This window comes from Mytilus galloprovincialis, chromosome 7 (genome assembly GCF_965363235.1).
Source record: "Mytilus galloprovincialis chromosome 7, xbMytGall1.hap1.1, whole genome shotgun sequence".
NCBI classification, from domain to species: Eukaryota; Metazoa; Mollusca; class Bivalvia; order Mytilida; family Mytilidae; genus Mytilus; species Mytilus galloprovincialis.
Genome location: NC_134844.1, coordinates 3952264 through 3974429, shown reverse-complemented (window position 1 = coordinate 3974429; position 22166 = coordinate 3952264).

The window sequence follows — 22166 nt, the reverse complement described above, 5'->3', positions numbered from 1 at the left end:
ATATCATATCGCAGACGACCATTATTTCTTTTCAACTGGAAAGACTGTAGAAATCGTTCACCACTACAGGCAACCGTTTGTCTGTCCAAGTAAAAGCTTGTACGGTCACCTTCCGCCGTCCACCTCGTACTCGAATTTTGACATCTCAATCTTCCCTTTAGGTTGCAACACTTATATTGATATCGGTAACTGCCACCACCAGTCTTTCTATTTAATTTGAATTCGTTTAAGAGACCTTTATTACAAAAGACCCTTTGTCTATCCAAGTAAATCACCTCTCCTTTACCCCCGTCTGAAGTAAACCCATTGTTTACTCTCCGTATATTGCACTCAGCCCCAGTATGTCTACAGCACTTGAACTTGTAACGGACCTGATTACTTCCAGATCGCTCTAGTTTGAACATGTTAATAACGTTACCACGAGCTCCACAACTAAGTCTGTGACGATCAAGAAAGACAGTATTTCCGTTTCCTGCGTTATTCCAATTTGTAGATTTGTCCCAGCATCCATAAACTTTGTCTGACAATAGGATTAGGTATCCTAGACACATCAGCATACCCACAATGCTAAACATGATGAAACTGTAAGTAATAAAAATAAGCGAAATATCTTGAATTGATAACTCTTCGACAACAAATTGGACGGTAAAATGAAGAAAGTGCATTTTGTTCCATAGTTGGTTCTGGATTACCAATTATTTAATCTTAAGTGAACTAATGTTTATTTATAAGAGAGCTTATTTGAAGTGTTATCGGTCAAGAGAAATAAACTGAAGTTTTAAGGGTCAAGAAAAATAACTTTTTGTTCAAATAAACAAGGGAGATAATTTGACTTTTTTATAGTAAAAAAAGCTGATACGACGTTACATGAATGCATTGCACAGAAGTGCTGCACCACAAAGACAACCCAGTAATTTCTGTTGTATAATATTGGCGTCAAATTAACAAGAAAGAACTCGCACCTAACACCCAGTTGTTTTATAAGATTTCAGTTTGGGGCAAATAAATTCATACGATGTATTTGGTTTACAGTTTGATTAAGAAGATATACCGACATAGCTAGATAATACGTATAGATTATAACATGCCTTTTTCAATATTGGCCCTGGTATCATCCCGAGACTCCCATATCGGCATCGAGGCTTTAGCCGAGGGCCGATATGGGTCGAGGGATGATACCCGGGCCAATATGGAAAAGACATGTTATAATCTTTTTATCACATATTTAAGTTCTGCAGAAAAGAGAAAAAAGTTCAATTATAACAATTTAATGATACATAAAAGGTAAAATCTTAAACAATTTATTAAAAACGTGTCGTTCAGGATGCAATGACGTCACGTCATTAGGTACAGGGCACAATATGGATATCTCTTTTTTGCCCCGGGCAATTTTGAGGTTATTGCATATGCAAAACCTAAGGTATTCATAACAAATATGTGATAAAATTAATTATCCAAATTCTGCCACTATTTTATATTAATAGGTATTGTTATTTTAATTGTTATTAATACATGTTATATCAGTATTACAAACCTCTAAGTTATCTTGAACTCTATCCTATATTTTGGAAAAAAAATAGAAATTTAAATGTGACGTCACTTTTGTGTGTTGATCTATTCGGCCTTTTTTATGTGCGGATTTAGATTGTTTTACGTATTCTTTTTTATTCTGTAGTTCGTCATCATTTCAGTGTTGAAATGTATATCTGTTGTATAGTCATTTTTATAGATTTACTGTTTGCGAAAGTATGAATTATTCTAAATGCTTAGGATTTTCGTATCCCAGGCCGATAACCTTAGCCGTATTTTGCACAACCTTATGGAACTTTTGGTCCTCAATGGTCTTTGACTTTGTACTTGTTTTGGCTTCGGACTTTTTTTATCACAGTGTCACTGATGAGTCTTATGATGATGAGGCGCACGTCACTGTCGTCAGACGTGTTAAATTAAAAGCCTGGTACCTTTTGATAGCTATTATTTGTGTGTTTCTCTGTCCTGTATGTTCTCCCATTTATTTGTATTGTAGTGCTGTCATGTAATGTTGACATTATATTTAACATTGCCATAAAAGCGGGAGGTTTGTCTAGCCACAAAACCAGGTTCAACCCACCATGTTTTCTTAAAATGTCCTGTACCAAGTCAGAAAACGGCGATTGTTATATTACAGTCCTCTTATATTTGATGTGTGTCCCTCAGTTTTAGTTTGTAACCCGTATTTATTTTTTCCTCAATCCATTTATAAATTTCGAACAGCGGTATACTACTGTTGCCTTTATCTAACAAAATTACCACGTTTCAAAAAAGAAATTCAGCTTAACGATTACCAACTTCAATAGTTAAACAAAGGATTTCCTGGATATCGTCCATTGATACAAATTTACACAATATTTCATTAAAGCGATCAATATAGAATTCACCGTAGAGTGTTTGATGCAGATACTTGAATTCAAACCAAATGGACTAGAGGGGTAGAACAGAAGCCCATAATTGTTTTAGAAGCCCGGCGACCCAAATTTGATTTGATCTTAAATTGAAATATGAAAATGGCTGATTTGGACAATCAAAAACAAATCATTGTGAGTGTAAAACAGTCCGAAAAAACGTTTAAATTTTAAACATTATTGATCTATCACTTAAAATTGAACCGACATAAATCTACAAAACGTTTAATATGGTGTAGCTCTAATTATTCCTGGCCTGAAAATGTTTGAAAATAGGCTAAAAATAGAACTTTCCATTTGGTGGAGCCACCTTAAATGATCCTTAAATATTTTGATAGACCAGAGAACAGAATTAGAGACTTCAGTTGACGCTTTACTATCATTGGCGTATCTTTAATGAGTTTTAAATAGAAAGGAAAGCTTACTATTATAAAAATAAGAAGATGTGATTGATAATAAAATCCTCATTGATACCAGGATTAAAATTGTGTACGCAAGACACGCGTTTCGTCTACTAATGACTCATCAGTGATGTTCGAATCTAAAGGGTTAAAACGGACAGATAAAGTGCGAAGTTGAAGAGCGTTGAGGACCATTATTCCGAAAGGTTAGATTTGTCCAAGTAGAGCTAAAGTAATCTATTCCTGGGAGAGAAACTTCTTAGTATTTTTTATGATTGCCGGTGAGACATCTCTCCCCCTGCGATACGATAACGTAGAAATTAGCAATTTCTATGTTTAGACTATTTTATAGTCGAGGGATTAGTTTCACGGTTTATAGTTTATAGAGCTAATTTTACATTTTACAAGCCAAGAAAACTGATCTAACGTTATAGATACAATGCATATAATAAAAGAAAACAAAATCAAAAGACTCAAAGTTAAATGTAAAAACGGGTATAAACTTTAGATTAGTAAAAACATGACTGACCATAAGGGAGATACAAAAAGTACAGATTTATGTTCTGTGTGTTGCATATTGACTGCTGTATGTAATTATTATCTCATATTGTTTTAGTGAAGAAGATAACTTTCGGCGAAATAGTTCTTCACTTTGTGCCCAAATATTGTATCAAAGAACAAAATAATAAAATTTAATCGTAACTTACCTGTAAAGATGCTGAAGATAGTGTTAATGAATGTCGAAACAGTCTTGCTTCTTTTATATATGATTGTATCCGTTTCTTACAAATAAACACATTATTCAAGTTACCACAAATAATTAACGTTTGTCGGAAAATTGTTTTCACTTTTTGAAAAACAACATTAAACTCTAACATACAAGTTACTTTAAGCAGGAGGTGGTATATATATATTTTTTTTTTTAACTGAATGTACATTTTTCAACTTACAATAAAATCGTAAACCCAGCTGACGTTTCCCGGTTAATTTGTTAACCTTGATACAAATTGATACATTACATCGTGACTTACATGTATAAGCTGGAAATGGTGTTCTTTATATAGTGTTCTTTTTATCTATGAATTCCTTATATTGTTAATAAACAAATTAGTCAAATAACCACAAAGAAAATCATTAGCGCATATACTGTTTATGGAATCATACAAAAATTCGTCAGAACCACGAGGCAAACCATGCATGGTAATTCCCTGTCATTAATTGTTTCAGTTCGGTATTAAAAATTAAATAAGGTCTTCGAATAACGTGGGTTGTATCAATGATATATGGCAGACGTTCAGTCTATAGCTACCATACCATACCGTATGAGTTTTGTTCGTTGTTCAAGGCCGTACGATGATATAAGGTAACAATTCACAGTTAGTTGGGGTTTCGCATTTGATGCGCATGAGCAATTCGATTTTTTGGATTTAGATTTCACATCTTTGAGGTTAAGGCCTCTAAAACCCTCTTGTGGTTGAAAATCTTGGATGCAATAGGCTTAGTGTAAGTATATAACATTACAGGTGTATACTTGGTACCTTTGATAACTATTTACACCACTAGGTCGATGCCACTGCTGGTGGACGTTTCGTCCCCGAGGGTATCACCAGCCCAGTAGTCAACACTTCGGTGTTGACATGAATATCAATAATGTGATCATTTTAATAAATTTCCTGTTACAAAACTTTTAATTTTTCGAAAAACTAAGGATTTTCTTATCCCAGGCATAGATTACCTTAGCCGTATTTGGCACAACTGTTTGGAATGTTGGATCCTCAATGCTCTTCAACTTTGTATTTGTTTGGCTTCATAAATATTTTGATATGAGCGTCACTGATGAGTCTTATGAAGACGAAACGCGCGTCTGGCATACTAAATTATAACCCTGGTACCTTTGATAACTATTTACACCACTGGGTCGATGCCACTGCTGGTGGACGTTTCGTCCCCGAGGGTATCACCAGCCCAGTAGTCAACACTTCGGTGTTGACATGAATATTAATAATGTGATCATTTTAATAAATTTCCTGTTACAAACGTTTGAATTTTTCGAAAAACTAAGGATTTTCTTATCCCAGGCATAAATTACCCAAGCCGTATTTGGCACAACTTTTTGGAATTTTGGATCCTCAATGCTCTTTAACTTTGTTTTTGTTTGGCTTCATAAATATTTTGATATGAGCGTCACTGATGAGTCTAATGAAGACGAAACGCGCGTCTGGCGTACTAAATTATAATCCTTGTACCTTTGATAAATATTTACACCACTGGGTCGATGCCACTGCTGGTGGACGTTTCGTCCCCGAGGGTATCACCAGCCCCGTAGTCAACACCAGTGTTGACATGAATATCAATAATGTGGTCATTTTAATAAATTTCCTGCTACAAAACTTTGAATTTTTCGAAAAAACTAAGGATTTTCTTATCCCAGGCATAGATTACCTTAGCCGTATTTGGCACAACTTTTTGGAATTTTTTATCCTCAATACTCTTCAACAATGTATTTGTTTGGCTTCAAAAATATTTTGATATGAACGTTACTGATGAGTCTTATGAAGACGAAACGCGCGTCTGGCGTACTTAATTATAATCCTGGTACCTTTGATAACTATGTATACGGTATATATGGGGTCAGTAAATTCCATATGGGGTGAGAGCGTATTACGTCACTAGCACACTATGTAACGAATTTATCTTACTGACTATCTTAAATAAGAAGTTAGCAATGTCCTTTAACTCTACTTTCCGCTATATAGAGGATGTTCTTTTACTAAATAATTCAAAATTTGGTGACTATGTGGAACGCATCTATCCCAGAGATAAAAGATACCACAGATACAGTTAAGTCGGCCTCATATATTGACTCACATCTAGAAATTGACAATGAGGGTCGGTTGAAAACAAAACTTTACGACAAAAGAGATGATTTCAGCTTTCCAATTGTGAACTTTCCATTTCTAAGTAGCAACATTCCAGCAGCACCTGCATACGGGGTATATATCTCCCAATTGATACGATATTCCCGTGCTTGCATTTCCTATCAAGATTTTCTTGATAGAGGGTTGCTGCTCACAAGGAAGCTATTAAACCAAGTCTTCGAAATGGTGAAGTTGAAATCATCCCTTCGTAAATTTTACGGACGTCATCACGAGTTGGTTGACCGTTATGGAATAACCGTTTCACAAATGATATCGGATATGTTCATTACGTCGTAACTACAATCCCCTTCCCTTTCATGAATGTGACCTACCGAATTAGACTATTTACTGGATTTGTTATCACATAAGCAACCCTTCCGGAGCACCTGAGATCACCCCTAGTTTTTTTGGGGGGTTCGTTTTGTTTATTCTTTAGTTTTCTATGTTGTGTCATGTGTTCTGTTTTTTGTTTGTCTTTTTCATTTTTAGCCATGGCGTTGTCAGTTTGTTTTAGATTTACGAGTTTGACTGTCCCTTTGGTATCTTTCGTCCCTCTTTTAACGTGTACAATCAGGATCAACAACGTACGTCACGAGTCACGTGATATTTGTAAGTTTCCAGCCGCCATTTTTGGAATTTCGAAGCGAACAATGGTTAGAAATCTATGATTAATTTGCCATGAAAGCATGTATAGGTAAAAATATATAAACAAGCACATAACAGGGGTCAATACTGACATGGTTTAGCGTTACTGTTTCATGTAAAACATCCTAACTTTACAAACACTCTCAAAAACCGATCATGTACCGTCTGCAAAGTGTAATCACAACATTGACATTTGTAGAACGATCTTTCTTTTCTTCCGTTACAAAAAGATCAATGACAAAATAGAGTAACACGAGGCGAGAAAATATGCACATCATCCATATTAATCGTGTACGATAATATGTATTTCATGGCATTTATTAATTTGTTGAGTCTGTAGAAAAACGAACGTGAAAAATCGCCGACCTCTGGTTCCTCTCTATCTGTAGGCCTATCTGTTTTTGTATGTGTAGAATCAGTTTTGACGTTCAACCGATTTAAACAAATATAATAGTTTGCAAGACAAGAGGTTTCAATCAAAAATGCTGCAGGCAAACACATGAAAATATTTGGGTATATGTACAACTCAGGGGCGTAGCTAGGCAATTTTGATATGTACGCAATACCGGAGAAGGAAGTCATACGGCAGGGGGTTGGGGGGTCGCTAAAGGCCCCCAGAAGCTCTTGGGTAAATGGTGCAAAATCCTGCATTCTCGAAATTTCCGAGGACTTAAAATGACCTCACAGAAATCTTACTTTTAAGAGAAACAAGTCAACATTGGAAATAAATAATCAGAGAAAAACAAAGAAACCCGTACTGTTGGGTTAACAATTTGTTTTTTTCCCTTATATGTAGTGGGTTAAAATGGCTTGATTAGGTATATTTTATTTGTTACCTAATCACACTGAACCCACTTTACATTAGAAAACAAACTAATTTCTAAGCTAACACTGTGCAACTTAAATGGTATTTTTTTATTGAAAAAAATATTAAATAAAAATTCGAACCACATATATCTTTATGTTTTAATTTATGAGTAAACAAGCAGTGTTTTTCAGCTTTTTTTTTTCTCTCAAAGTTAATTCTGAAAAATAAATGCCCATTTCCTTTCTTTTTTTCTACTAAAGATGTCCCAAACCGTGTCTTCTTTAAATTTTTTTCTCGGTATATGTTCAAAAGACCGAGTCCAGATAAACGATTCGTTTTCCTTGTATTTCTCAAGTAGGTCTTCACTCTTCTCATGGTACTAAAAGGCCGTTCTGCCGTTGCCATCGAGACCGGCATACGACGGACGGACCAACAGACAGACGGATGCACAGACCAGAAAGCACAATGCCAATCTATTATCGTAGGTAGGGCATAACAAAATCAAATTTTTTTCTTCAACAATATTGAATAAAATTTAAGTTAAAATTCTAAAAATTTGCTAGTTAGTAAAGGTTAAAAATGTTAGTAAAAAGTAAAAACACAAAAATACTGAACTCCGAGGAAAATTCAAAAAGGAAAATCAAAAATCAAAAGGCAAAATCAAAAGTCCAAACACATCAAACGAATGGATAACAACTGTCATATTCCTGACTTGGTACAGGCATTTTCTAATGTAGAAAATGGTGGATTGAACCTGGTTTTATAGTTAGCTAAACCTCTCACTTGTATGACAGTCGTATCAAATTCCATTACATTGTCAACGATGCATGAACAAAACAAACATACTCAAAGAGTAAAAAATGTCAAAAATAGGGGTACAGCAGTCAATATTGTGTTATCATCTTAATATCACTATAAAAACAACAAATGTAACGAAGAAGCACAAAAAGGCATACATCAAATTTAACATACTAATTTTGTTTTTCTTATACGACTTAATTTATCTGTGTAAAGTCTACCCATAAAGGATAGAAGGTTTTCAGTACTGGTGTTAAATTGCGCGCTTGAAATTCGCACAGGTAGACATAAAAATAATTTTGTCGTTCAAAGTATGACGGCATACATAAATGCAGAGTCACGTTAAGTAGATATAACAGAAAACAGATTTAACAGTAAAAGTACTAATAATTAATAAAATAATTGTGTGGTTCAAAGTATGACGGGATACATAAGTACAGTTTCACGTCAAATGTATATCATAAAAAACAGACTTAACAGAAAAAGTAGTATTATTGAATAAAATAGTTTTGTCATTCATAGTATGTCAAGATCCATCAGTAAAAGTAATATTGATAAATGAAATAATTTTGTCGTTCAAAGTATGATGTTTTACATAACCACAGAGTCATTTCAAAAGAATATCTAAAAAAACACTGACTTAAAAGTACAAGTAATATTAATAAAGACACATAAAATAATACTATTACATGTTATTCAGATGATAACCAACGTCAGTACGCAAAATCTATACTTCAAGACCATCTTGTATTATTTGTGAAGTTGATACGGAATATTTATCAACAAGTTCTGGGTATCTTCCGATGAACTTTTTTAGAAAAAGGACGAGACGTTCCTTGACATACCCCTGGTTCATCAACTTTCTGCTCAGACACTGGTGACGTTTTACAAAGTCTGAATAGGAGCTGCAAGCTCTTGAATACCTAATTAGTTGGGAAATGTATATTCCATATGCGTGTGAAGTTGGTATATTACTACTAAGGTGGGGGAAATTGATAATTTCAAAATTAAAATCGTCTCGTTTGTCATAGATTCTGGTACTGAGATGACTGTGTATGTTAAATTCGAGGTATAAGTCTAAAAATGAGGCGGAGGAAGCCGTGTCTGTGGTCTCTTTAATTTCTAGTTCTGGTGGGTATATTAATGGAACCCAATCAGAAAAGTTCGGATTGTTAATGGAAAGAACATCATCAATATATCTGAAAGTGAAATTAAATAACCTGGCTTCTTTGATCTTCTTGTTTTTGACAAGTGTCTGAAGGAACTCCGATTCATATGAAAATAAGAAGAGTTCGGCAAGGAGAGGCGCACAGTTCGTTCCCATAGGAATGCCGACAATTTGTTGAAAAAGTCTACCTCCAAATTCAACAAATATGTTGTCAATAAGAAACTCCAGCATACTGATCACTTGTTCCTCTGTGTAGTATGTTTTACCCTTTTGTTCCTTATTAACAAAATATGCCTTATGGTATCCCAAAGTGATAAATTTATAGCGTATGCTACCATTTTTATGATGAAAAGCATTGTGGATTATTTCTTTTAGACGGTTTTTCAATTTCACATGGGGAATGGTTGTATACAAGGTTGAAAAATCAAAAGTTTTGATAGAACTAATTTCAGAAAAAGACTGAGATTTAAAATTATCCAGAAGTTCTTTAGAGTTTTTGAGAATCCATATATGGTTAATACCACTACGTGAGTAAACAGTTTCACAGTATATCTGAAGACCCTCTTTAACTGTGGACAGAATTTTAGTCAATCTAATAGACAATTCTTTAGTAGAACAAGCAGATGAGCCGGAAATGTACCGTTGTTTGTACGGAATTTTGTAAAGTTTAGGTATCCAATACAAACAAGGTAAGTCCTCCGATTTGTTGTTCAATGCAATGTTCATAGAAGCCATGAAGACTTATGATTCGCCAAAATCTCATCCTTGTCTAATGATATGTTTTTGTATGTGGGATTACCTGAGTGCTCATTTATTCCTAATTCTTTTATAAGACACTAGTAGTAATACGATTTACATATAAAGACAATATTATTTGAAGCTTTGTCCGCAGGAACAAAAACATACTTATCTTGAAGAGATGATAGACATTTTACAGCCTCTTTGTCACTGAAAATGGACTTAGGTCGATCATTCACACAGTTTTTCAACTTATGAATGCGACGTTTTATCAGAGACCTGATTGTTTTGACCCATTCTGACAAAGTGTCCAGTTGAACATCTTCTCGCTTAGCCCATGCTCTGGCGTAGTTCTCAATGGAATCCATAATAATTTTGAAGTTATGGTTCCAATTGATGTGTTGGGGTTCTCTAAACTTAGGACCATGAGAAATCACCTTTCGGAGATTTTCATGTTGAATTATGTTTAGATCCCCAGTAATAACATGACCAGATGGGCTGTAATTGTAAGGCGAGTTGGAACAGTCACATGTCAGAGGTTTTTTTTAGGTATTGTTCTAAATCAAGGTTCTGTTATGCTTGTTTATAGTTAAATATTTTGGGTGCAATGGTTTTGGTGTAACTGTAGGATACAATAGGAACAGACTGATTTTGAAAATAAATAGGAATTTTAGATGTTACCTCCTTGTGATGTAGAACGTTGCTGATGTTGATTGCATCAATTCCTCTATTGGTAAAGTGAACAGGAAGGAATTTCCTCTTTTCCTCATGTAACGGTTCCGATCTTACTGGTTTAAAGAGACGGAAAAGAGCTACATCACAAATTATACTGACAAGTCTGTAAATTGGAGAAAATGTATTGGTGCCTCCTTTGTCAAGTGTATAATCTCTCAAACATTTTAGAAAATTAACCGGCAGTGAAAAAAAGAATAGTTCTAATGTAATGTAACCCTAACGGATGATGTAGATGAGAAAGAAGGTCATCAAAGCTTCCAGAGGCCGATCTCGATTTGGAAGACTTTTTTACATTAGGCCGATGGTAACGTTTTTGTCCATGACTACGTTGGTTTCGTAAGGTAGTATTAAATAAACTCATTACATTTACATCACTGCAGGCTGGACTTGACAGATTTCCTTTGACATTATCATTGCAACCATATGGCATTGCAGTACCTAGTTTCCTTATCCAGAAATTTTTTTTCTATCTTTTCGGAAAGGAGTACTAAGTATTGGACTATTTGTGTGGTGATAAATTTTCTCGATGATGCGTCCTTTCATAGATAACGAAGGATCATGATCCGGTTGATGAAAATGGTTATAAAGAACCCTGAATTGCGGATCTTTATTAACAGACCGGTGTTGATTCATCCTTTTACGTAAAGTTTGTCGAGTTTCACCCACATAAAGTAGTCCATACAAAGTACATTCGATTCCGTACACTACTGTAGTGACCAGGCAATTTTATAGAGTAAAACTAGTATTTCCCCAGATAGGAATTCGCTACAAATTTATATACATGTATAAAAGGGATTTTTTGATTTAGGAAACTAACCTTTTAGACTATTGCTTCTAGGCTTCAAGTATATTTAATTAAATTTCGTCCCTACTTCTGAAGCACGTTGACTGGAAGAAGATGGACGTACGGCATGTTCTATTCATTAAATCTAGTGGTCAACTTAAGCCAATGCCGTCCTTGGGTTCAAAGTTAATTCGAAGATCTCGGTGTTTATCTCCTCACTTACGTAATAAACTTGTTCTTTTTCACGGTGTTTGCTTCCATTGTTTTAAAAAGTATAAATACTGGAGTGTTTGCTACATCTTGGAGTTGCTGCATTGAGCCGGCTTGCATCAAGCCACCCTCAAACCCTCCAGACTGTATCAGTCTACTTGGGCCGAACACATTTTTGTGTACAAACACTCCAGTGTCCTTGACTTTAAGGTATGTAATTATTGATAGTTAAATGTGAGGGAACGTCTCAAGCGACATAGGTGTACTTTTCCGTCGCTAAATTTAAATAAAGTCCGTTTAACATAGAAAATAGGTAGTTACTATTGATTTAAGGATAAGTTGGGTGGAATTATATTCATAAAGTCAATTTGTGAATAAATAAAGTTTAAGATATTTAATAGTTCCTTTTTAAGAAAGGCTATTGGTCAGAACAGTTATCTGTTGTATTTTTTTGTTACTTTACTATTGTTGAATTTATATGCAATTTGTTGAACTTTACTGATGTTATTGGTGGAATAAATATTATGGTGGAAAAATTCTTGTTTAGTCAATTTAGTGAAACATTGAAAAACAAGAACTATATAGGTAGAGTGTATCCTGCTGATCGAACCTAAGCGAAGTACTACCACTACATGTCCCAGGAGGACTATATTATGGCATTGTTGAATTGTCGTCGACCCCCTCCTGCTACAAATGGTGCCGTGACCAGGATACATTTCTTATCTGTATTAGTTTTGTTTCTAAAATTTTCTCAGAAATATATTTTTTTGTTGTTGTAAATTTTATTTAGTTCAATATTTTCCTTTACTATGTCTGATAGGGAAAATAGTCCTTTTTCTTTAAGAAGAAATTTAGAAAGGGGATATGAGAGTTCTGATTCTGAAGGGAGTACCTTTCACCCTCGGTTTAGTATGTCAAGTCGTTATGAGTTCTCAGACCCTCCTTCCTATGAAAGGGCGGCTAGTCTAAAAGTTACTATAGTCACAGAGTCTATGAGTAAAGAATGGAAACCAAGAATTATGAAAGAAATAAAAGTTCATGGGGATGAAGGGAATTTTATGTCTGTTAAAGAACCCATTAAACAAGTCAGTTTTTCAGATGAGTGTTTCCCTTTATTGAACTTACCTAGTAGTCCTAAAAGAGAAAAATATTCTTTTGATAGAGAAAGACCCTTTGTAACGGAAAGAGTTAAAGAGAATTTCTCTTCGAGTAAGAATGAAATTAGTACTCAAACTAGCATATCACCAGAGCAGTATACAAACCCACAAAAATCTATTGAAAGTGCTTTTGTGAGAAAAGAAAACATGTATTCATCTACTCCATATGATTATCAAATGGCTTCCAATTATCCTAAAGTGCAAACTAAAATTGCTCAGCCTATTGTAACATGAAGTACATGTAGTACTCCAAGTGTTTCTGATGAGATGTATAGTGATGCATGTGGTATAAATGTTCCCCAAGCAATGCCCAGTGTCATACAGAAAAATGATCAAAGGGAAATAAGCAGTGCTTTATCTAATCTAGATTTGTTTGAAAGTTCCAATAATCAAATACATAGTTCTGCAGTTGGTCTTAAACCTTCAGAACCTCAGTCTAGACATGACCTTTGTCCAAATGTGCAAGGGACCTTTCCTTATATGCCTACATATGACCCACAAATTGTTCCTTCAAATTTTAGAGATAGAAGGGGGATAACTCAGGAATCATTTCCTGGAGTTGTGCAATATGGTCAAACATATCGAAGGAATGATACGGTGTTACCAGGGCAAAATGTTTATCCAACACAGTTACCACCGGCGGGTGGTGGCTCTTTTAGATCACCTGATATGGGGGTACCTTACCCTTACTACCCACATGTACCAATATCCAGTGCTAATGCACCTGTCTCAAGTGTGAATATGGGACCTGCTTTCATAAATCAGAATCAATCTAATCTGAATCCTTATACTCTTAATATCATGAATATGCCAATGGTTAATACCTTGCCAAGACAAACCCAACCCATGAATTTAATGCAACCACAAAGACCCATGGGAAATATAGGACCAAATATTAACCCACATGTATATGGAGTTCACCGAAATGTGATGGCCCCCCAATTTTATCCAAATATGATGGGTCCTATGCAAAATAACCCTCCACGGGTAAGCAGAAAACAAAAAGAGCCAGACACATTTGATGGTCGAAACACTGACTGGGTATATTATATAATACAATTTGGAAAAGTAGCTAGTTGGAATGGTTGGGACCAATATGAAAGTGCCCAACAATTAGTGATGAGTTTAAGGGGAGTAGCTCAAAGGATGGTTAGTGAATTAAACCCATACCAATTGAATGATTTTACTTTCCTGAAACATATGCTGAGTCAACGGTTTAACCCCTTAGAACGAGAAACTGCACACACATATGAATTTAAAAAACGTAAAAAACGGAAAGATGAGTCTGTATCTGATTATGGACATGCCCTACGCCGATAAGCATCCCAAGCATTTCCTGAAAGGGATGCTATCTCTATAGAGGGAACGGTCATTGAGCAATTTATTGAGGGTATCGGGAATAGTCATTTCCAGTCATACATTCGATTATTTAGTAAACCTAGGACTTTAGAACAAGCAATTTCTTTTGCCATAGAATATGAGGCTGTAAAGGGACCTCTCGATCAGATTAAAAAGCCTTATTTCTCTGACGAAGTCACTTATCATACTTATGCAATTGACAAAGAAGACTCTAAACTTCAATATGAGCAAAATCTAAATCTTTATGAACAAATAAAAAAAACTGTTAAGGTAGAATTAGGCATTAAGGAAAATCAAAATTCTCCTAGAAAAGAGCAATCTAATAATAAATATAGATCGGGAATCAAAAATTTCAAAAAAGAGCTGAAATTAAATGTGAATATTGTGGCAAGACTGGCCATATCAGCTCCAGGTGTTTTAGACAAAAAGATGACGAAATGAAAGATCTGAAAGATGAAATAGCCAGATTACAGACTATGGGGGAATAGAATTGGCTGATCCGAAGGCCCTCGGATCAGCCATTTCTTTGAAAGTAAGGGCTAAATATGAAACTGACAATTTAAAAAGAGTCCTACATGTACAAATGACATTATTGATACTTCTAGAGCTGATAAAGGTCCTAGTCTTTATGTGCCTGTGGAAAGTAATAAAATCAAAATAGATATGTTAATAGACACTGGTTCCCCAGTCACTATATTATCTGAAAATTTAATTAAAAAAGTAGATTTAGGGACATCAGGTCTGTCCAGAGTTGAATCGACTCTATCTGCAGCTTATGGCAATAAAATGAAAATTAAAGGACAAGCTGTTTGTAAAATTAAAATAGGCAATAATGAATTTCAACATAAAATCATATTCACAAAACTAGGGAAATTAGAAGGCATTCTAGGAATGGACTTTTTAAAATGTTATGAATGTGAAATCAAATTAGCAGAAGCTAAATTTCTTATAGCAAAATAAGTTATAAACCTTAAACAACATTTTAGTACAACATGTGCCAGAATCAAATTAAGGGAAAATAGAGTTGTCTCCCTTAGGTCAGAAACCTTTTTAAAAGGGTATGTTGATGGTGAATTTTCAGGAGATTATGGGATGATAGAGCCCAATAAAATTTTATTTCTAAAAAAGGGCTTACTTGTTGCCAAGTCATTGAATAATACTAAGGAAAAAGAAATTATTATTTCAGTGATAAATTTAAATGATAATCCTGTTAAGTTAAAAAAGAATTTGATTATAGGAACTTTGGAACATGTCGATTTGGTATCCCAAGAACAGGAAACCAACAGAGATAAAACCCAGGGAAATTTACCTGAACATTTAAAGGAGTAAGTAGAAAAATGCTCTAGTAATTTGACCCTTGAAAATAAACAAAAGTTAATTGAACTTTTAGTAGAATATCAAGATATCTTTGTGGGACCTGATGGTATGTTAGGCCAAACAGATGTGGTAAAACATAAGATTAATACTGGATCGGCTAGACCAGTTAAAACGCCCCCTAGACGAATTTCTCCCAAACAAAAAGAAATAGTTGAAAAAGAATTAGAGTCTATGTTAAAAAAGGGCGTAATAGAACCCAGTAACAGTAGTTGGAGTAGTCCTATTTGTCTTGTAAAAAAAAGGGACCAAGTTTCTTGGCGGTTTTGCATAGATTATAGACGGGTTAATTCCCTTTGTTCGCCTTCGGGATATCCCTTGCAAAAGATAGATGATTGTTTAGCGTCCCTAGAAGGAGCAAAATGGCTGTCAACAGTCGATTGTCATAGTGGTTATTGGCAGGTTTCGTGTGACGAGGAGGACAGTGACAAAACTGCTTTTAGCACTCATAAAGGTCTTTTTCAATTTCGAGTTATGCCCATGGTTTAAATTCAGCCGCCCAAACTTTTCAGAAGTTAATGGAAAAAGTTTTGGGAAATCTTCAATTGCGTCATTGTCTTTGCTACTTAGATGATATCATAATTTTTGGGAATAACTTTGAACAAGCTTTAGAAAATCACAAGTTAGTATTTGAATGTCTAAGAGCAGCAAACCTGAAATTAAAACCCTCCAAATGTACATTATTTCAAAAAGAAGTAATCTTTCTGGGACATATTGTATCTGAAAATGGAATAAAATGTGATCCTACGAAAATGGAAAGTGTAAAAGACTGGCCTTCACCCACAAATGTATCTGAAATAAAAAGTTTTTTAGGTTTTGCGGGCTATTACCGCAAATTCATTTCTGAATTTTTCACCATAGCCTCTCCTTTAATAAAATTAACTAGGAAAAATCAAAGTTTTAAATGGTGTCTGATGAATGTGAAGAATCATTTAATAAATTAAAAGAAAGGTTAATTTCAGCCCCAATTTTATCTTTCCTTAAAGATGAGGGACTGTTCATATTAGATACAGACGCAAGTTTAAATGGTGTAGGAGCGGTTTTATCTTAGATACAGGATGAAAAAGAGAAAGTAATTATTTACGCTAGTAGAACGCTTAGCAAAAGCCAACGAAACTACTGTGTTACAAAAAAGGAACTGTTAGCAGTAGTTACTTTTGTAAGACAATTTAGACATTACTTGTGGGGACGAAAGTTTTTGATACGAACCGACCATGCCTCGCTTACATGATTAAGAAACTTCAAAGAGGCTGAAGGCATGGTAGCTCGGTGGATCAGTATATTGGATGAATATGATTTTGATATTCAGTTCAGAAAGGGAACTCAGCACTCAAACGCAGATGGGTTATCACGTATTCGTGCTCGTAAATGTAAAAAAGATGATTGTAAACAGTGTTTCCCAGATTCCATTGTCCAAAGTCAGACTGAGGAAAATGCAAACTGCCGGATCTGTAATCGGATTCACCCAGGGAGCTGTCCTGCAGTCATGACGGAGGAAAACTCACTGTTAAACACAATAGTTTGCTCGGTAATAGATAATACCCCTGACCAAAATTTAGACCCTAATTGGTTAGATTTTTGGAGTATGGAAGAAATAAAAAATATGCAAGAAGAAGATCCCGCAATTGGTAATATGCTGCGTTTGAAAAAAAATCAAGATGAGAAACCTCAGAGAAATGATATATTAAATTTACACCCTGAAGCCAAAGTTTTATGGGGAATGTGGGAAAATCTTGAAGTTAAGGATGACATTCTATACAAACAGTTTTTGAGAGAAGATAACACTATTTTATTGCAATTAGTAGCATCCACAGAAAATAAGGGAGACAATTTTTCATCAGTTACATCGTAACAAAATAGCGGGTCATTTTGGTAAAGATAGAACCATAAATGCTATCAGGACAAGATTTTATTGGCCTAGAAGTACTGAAAACATTAAGCTATGGTGTCTTGAATGTGACCTATGTGCCCGTTGTAAACCTGGTCCTAGTGTAGGGAGATCCCAACTTAGACAGTCCGAAAGTAGTGCCCCTTTAGAGAGAATTAATGTTGATATATTGGGACCCCTTCCCATAACCGCAAACGGAAATGAATACATTATAGTTTTAGGGGACTATTACTCTAAATGGAAGGAGGCCTTCCCTGTCCCTAATCATACTGCAATGACGGTGGCGGATAAGATTATAACTGAGTTTATTTGTAGATTTGGGTGCCCTTTGCAGTTACATACCGACCAAGGGAAAAAATTTGAATCTCATTTATTTAAGATAATGTGTGAAAAATTAGGTGTTCAAAAAACCCATTCTACCCCATATCGCCCACAAAGTTCAGGTTTAGTAAAAAGATATAACAGAACTCTCAAACAAATGTTATCCATGTTTGTAAATGAACATAGAAATGACTGGGATGAGCATATCCCATATTTAATGATGGCTTATAGAAGCATAGTACATTCAACTACTAAATGTACCCCCAATAGTCTAATGTTAGGGCGTGAGATTCGTTGTCCAGTGGACCTTATGTTTGGTCTCCCCAATACTGTTAATGATTTTTGTCAAATTGAATATGTAGAATGGGTGAAAAATACCCTGAGGGAAGCATATAAAAATGTTTATGACCATTCGGGTAAAACAGCTCAACGTCAGAAATCATATCATGATAGAGGTCTAAAAGTCCGAAATTTTGAACCTAATTGTTGGGTGTGGAGGTAGTACCCTTCCAAGGTGAACCAAACATTAGGACTTGGATGGACAGGACCCTATCTAGTGATAGAAAAAATTACTGATGTAACATACAAAATACAAAAATCAGAACAAACAAAAAGTATTATGGTACATGTAGATCATTTGAAACCATACTTGGGTAGAAATGAACCAAACAATTGGGTTTTAAATAACACTTTAAATATTAGTCATCAAAATGATGAAAGTTTAAATCATGACAAGTCAGTTGCACAAACTTTAGCACCAGTAGTTTACACACCTGAAAGGCAAATTACAAAAACTCGCATAGGGAGAACAGTTAAACCTAGAGATATATATTCGCCGTAGTAATAGAGCAGTTGACACATTGACAATTTGATGATGTTTATATTAATATGTATATAATTGTTTGAATATGTTACTACATGTAGTTAGGGAATAAAAGATAATTTCCATTAAGCATATTATTTGCGTTCTAGAATTCTGTTTCTTGAATAAACATACATATAATTTTGTATAATCAAGCACTATCAATTATTATTATTATTATTATTATACTATGTCAGTGATCAGAAGATTATATGATTTGTGCTTAAGACATGTAAGATGATAGTGATTAAATGATATTAACTTTGTGTTAGATTAGTGCATATATAAATATGTATGTAATAATTAAGAATATTTATTTGTAGGGTTTTGAAGAAATGTATTTTTTCTAATATTAGTATTTATATTCTAGAATGTGTGATGATAAAATACAGATCAGGGCAGACGAGCAGGAACTGCAACAGTTCCACCATCTTGTCATTCGCCCTGCCACACCCATTTTTAACCCGTTGGGCCAATACTGTCCAGTTAGGAGGTGCTGTATTATATACAAGTACATCACACTGAGAGAACTGCACACTCACTGGCAGTATCTTCATCAGCCAAACCGTCAAATTTATAAATGTGGAAAGTGCCGCAAGATGTTTGGGATCAAGTCGAGGTGCTCTCGGCATATTTCGTTTAAACATTATGTTAGAGAAGATAATATTCATAAATTTTTGAATACAATTGTGACCCCAAATGTAGATTACATCGAAACTCGGGGAGCGATGCTGCCCAGGTTGGGAACTGCAGAGGAGAATGCTGAAACTATAGATCGGGGAAAACGTGAGGCTAGCAGGAAGCGTGAAGAAGAAGCTAGGGCATCACTAGTTCATCGTATAACAGAGTGTTTGGAGGTTGCAGAAATTATGGACAGAGACTTCTCATGATAAATCATTATTTTTGAATGAACATTAAATTATTGTGTTTATATATATGCATTTACAACCTTTGAATAATCTGATTTTTAGTTGATGAATTTAATTTAACTTTTAAACTTCAAATTTTAGAAAGTTTTATCTACTGAGTGCCTTTTATTAACTTTTAGTTGGATCAATTTTACCTGTAATATTGATCTTTAGCGGGGAGGAATGTAGTGACCAGGCAATTTTATAGAGTAAAACTAGTACTTCCCCAGATAGGAATTCGCTACAAATTTATATACAGGTATAAAAGGGATTATTTAATTTAGGAAACTAACATTTTAGACTATTGCTTCTAGGCTTCAAGTATATTTAAGTAAATTTCGTCCCTACTTCTGAAGCACGTTGACCGGAAGTAGATGGACATACGGCATGTTCTATTCATTAAATCTAGTGGTCAACTTAAGCCAATGTCGTCCTTGGATTCAAAGTTAATTCGAAAATCTCGGTGTTTATCTCCTCACTTACGTAATAAACTTGTTGTTTTTCACGGTGTTTGATTCCATTGTTTTAAAAAGTATAAATACTGGAGTGTTTGCTACATCTTGGAGTTGCTGCATTGAGCCGGCTTGCATCAAGCCACCCTCAAACCCTCCAGACTGTATCAGTCTACTTGTGCCGAACACGTTTTTGTGTACAAACACTCCAGTGTCCTTGACTTTAAGGTATGTAATTATTGATAGTTAAATGTGAGGGACCGTCTCAAGAGACATAGGTGTACTTTTCCGTCGCTAAATTTAAATAAAGTCCGTTTAACATAGAAAATAGGTAGTTACTATTGATTTAAGGATAATTTGGGTGGAATTATATTCATAAAGTCAATTTGTGAATAAATAAAGTTTAAGATATTTAATAGTTCCTTTTTAAGAAAGGCTATTGGTCAGAACAGTTATCTGTTGTATTTTTTTGTTACTTTACTATTGTTGAATTTATATGCAATTTGTTGAACTTTACTGATGTTATTGGTGTAATGAATTTTATAGTGGGAAAATTCTTGTTTAGTTAATATAGTGAAACATTGAAAAACAAGACCTATATAGGTAGAGTGTATCCTGCTGATCGAACCTAAGCGAAGTACTACCACTACATGTCCCAGGAGGACTATATTATGGCATTGTTGAATTGTCGTTGACCCCCTCCTGCTACACTACATTGTCCGTAGAACAGTCCAGAGGTTCGAAAGATTTAGTATAATACGTTTTTCCTGTTAAGTTACTGGTGAAATCAGGAGTCGTGATTAACATATCACATGTCTTACACGTGCTCCTTTTTCCTTTTTTGTGTTTATAAGAAGAAATGATAGGTGTTGATTCACTTGTAGCAGGTGTATTCAAACAGTCGAAAATATTAACGGAACATGGCTTTAATTTATGAAAAGTATCTGAATTTTTAAAATAGTAATTACCTTCTGGCTGAACGTACGTCAAATCAGGGGTATCCCGGAGGATATTCCGTGGAACACACAAATCAAATGCTACAGTGTTCCGTGCAGCAAAAGGGAACCTTGGTAACCCGGGCGACGTCCCAGCCGGTTTGTTCTTAGTATTATATGTATTCATCATGCATAAAGCTACCAAGTTAATGATACCCTCGGGGAATAATCCACCAGCAGTAAAGTTTCTACTAGGAAGAAACTTGACATCGACTTGGTTGTAGTAAAAAGTAAAAACACAAAAATACTGAACTCCGAGGAAAATTCAAAAAGGAAAATCAAAAATCAAAAGGCAAAATCAAAAGTCCAAACACATCAAACGAATGGATAACAACTGTCATATTCCTGACTTGGTACAGGCATTCTCTAATGTAGAAAATGGTGGATTGAACCTGGTTTTATATCTAGCTAACCTCTCACTTGTATGACAGTCGTATCAAATTCCATTACATTGTCAACGATGCATGAACAAAACAAACATACTCAAAGAGTAAAAAATGTAAAAAATAGGGGTACAGCAGTCAATATTGTGTTATCATCTTAATATTACTATAAAAACAACAAATGTAACGAAGAAGCACAAAAAGGCATACATCAAATTTAACATACTCATTTTGTTTTTCTTATACGACTTAATTTATCTGTGTAAAGTCTACCCATAAAGGATAGAAGGTTTTCAGTACTGGTGTAAATTTGCGCGCTTGAAATTCGCTCAGGTAGACATAAAAATAATTTTGTCGTTCAAAGTATGACGGCATACATAAATGCAGAGTCACGTTAAGTAGATATAACAGAAAACAGATTTAGCAGTAAAAGTAATAATAATTAATAAAATAAGAGTTTTTTGGAGTTACGACCCCTGACTACGGTAACGGGTTTGCAAACTGTCCGCAAAATTATACGAAGTTTACTTGATTTATCCGGTAAAACAGATGAATATTGTGTTGGATTAGATCCTTTATACATTTCACATCACATACAACTTAAAATTTTGTTAGTTCAACAAAATATTTCGAAGTAAAAGATAAACAATGACAAAATCAAATACTCAAGAACAACCCAATATGGCGTCTTATGCTGATGCATTCAAAAACGGCCCCAAGTCTGACGAATCTGATTTCATCTCATCAGTTAAACCTGTATTCTCTCAAGAATCCGATCTATTTGGTAGTATCACAAATCCCATGATACTTGACTACGAACG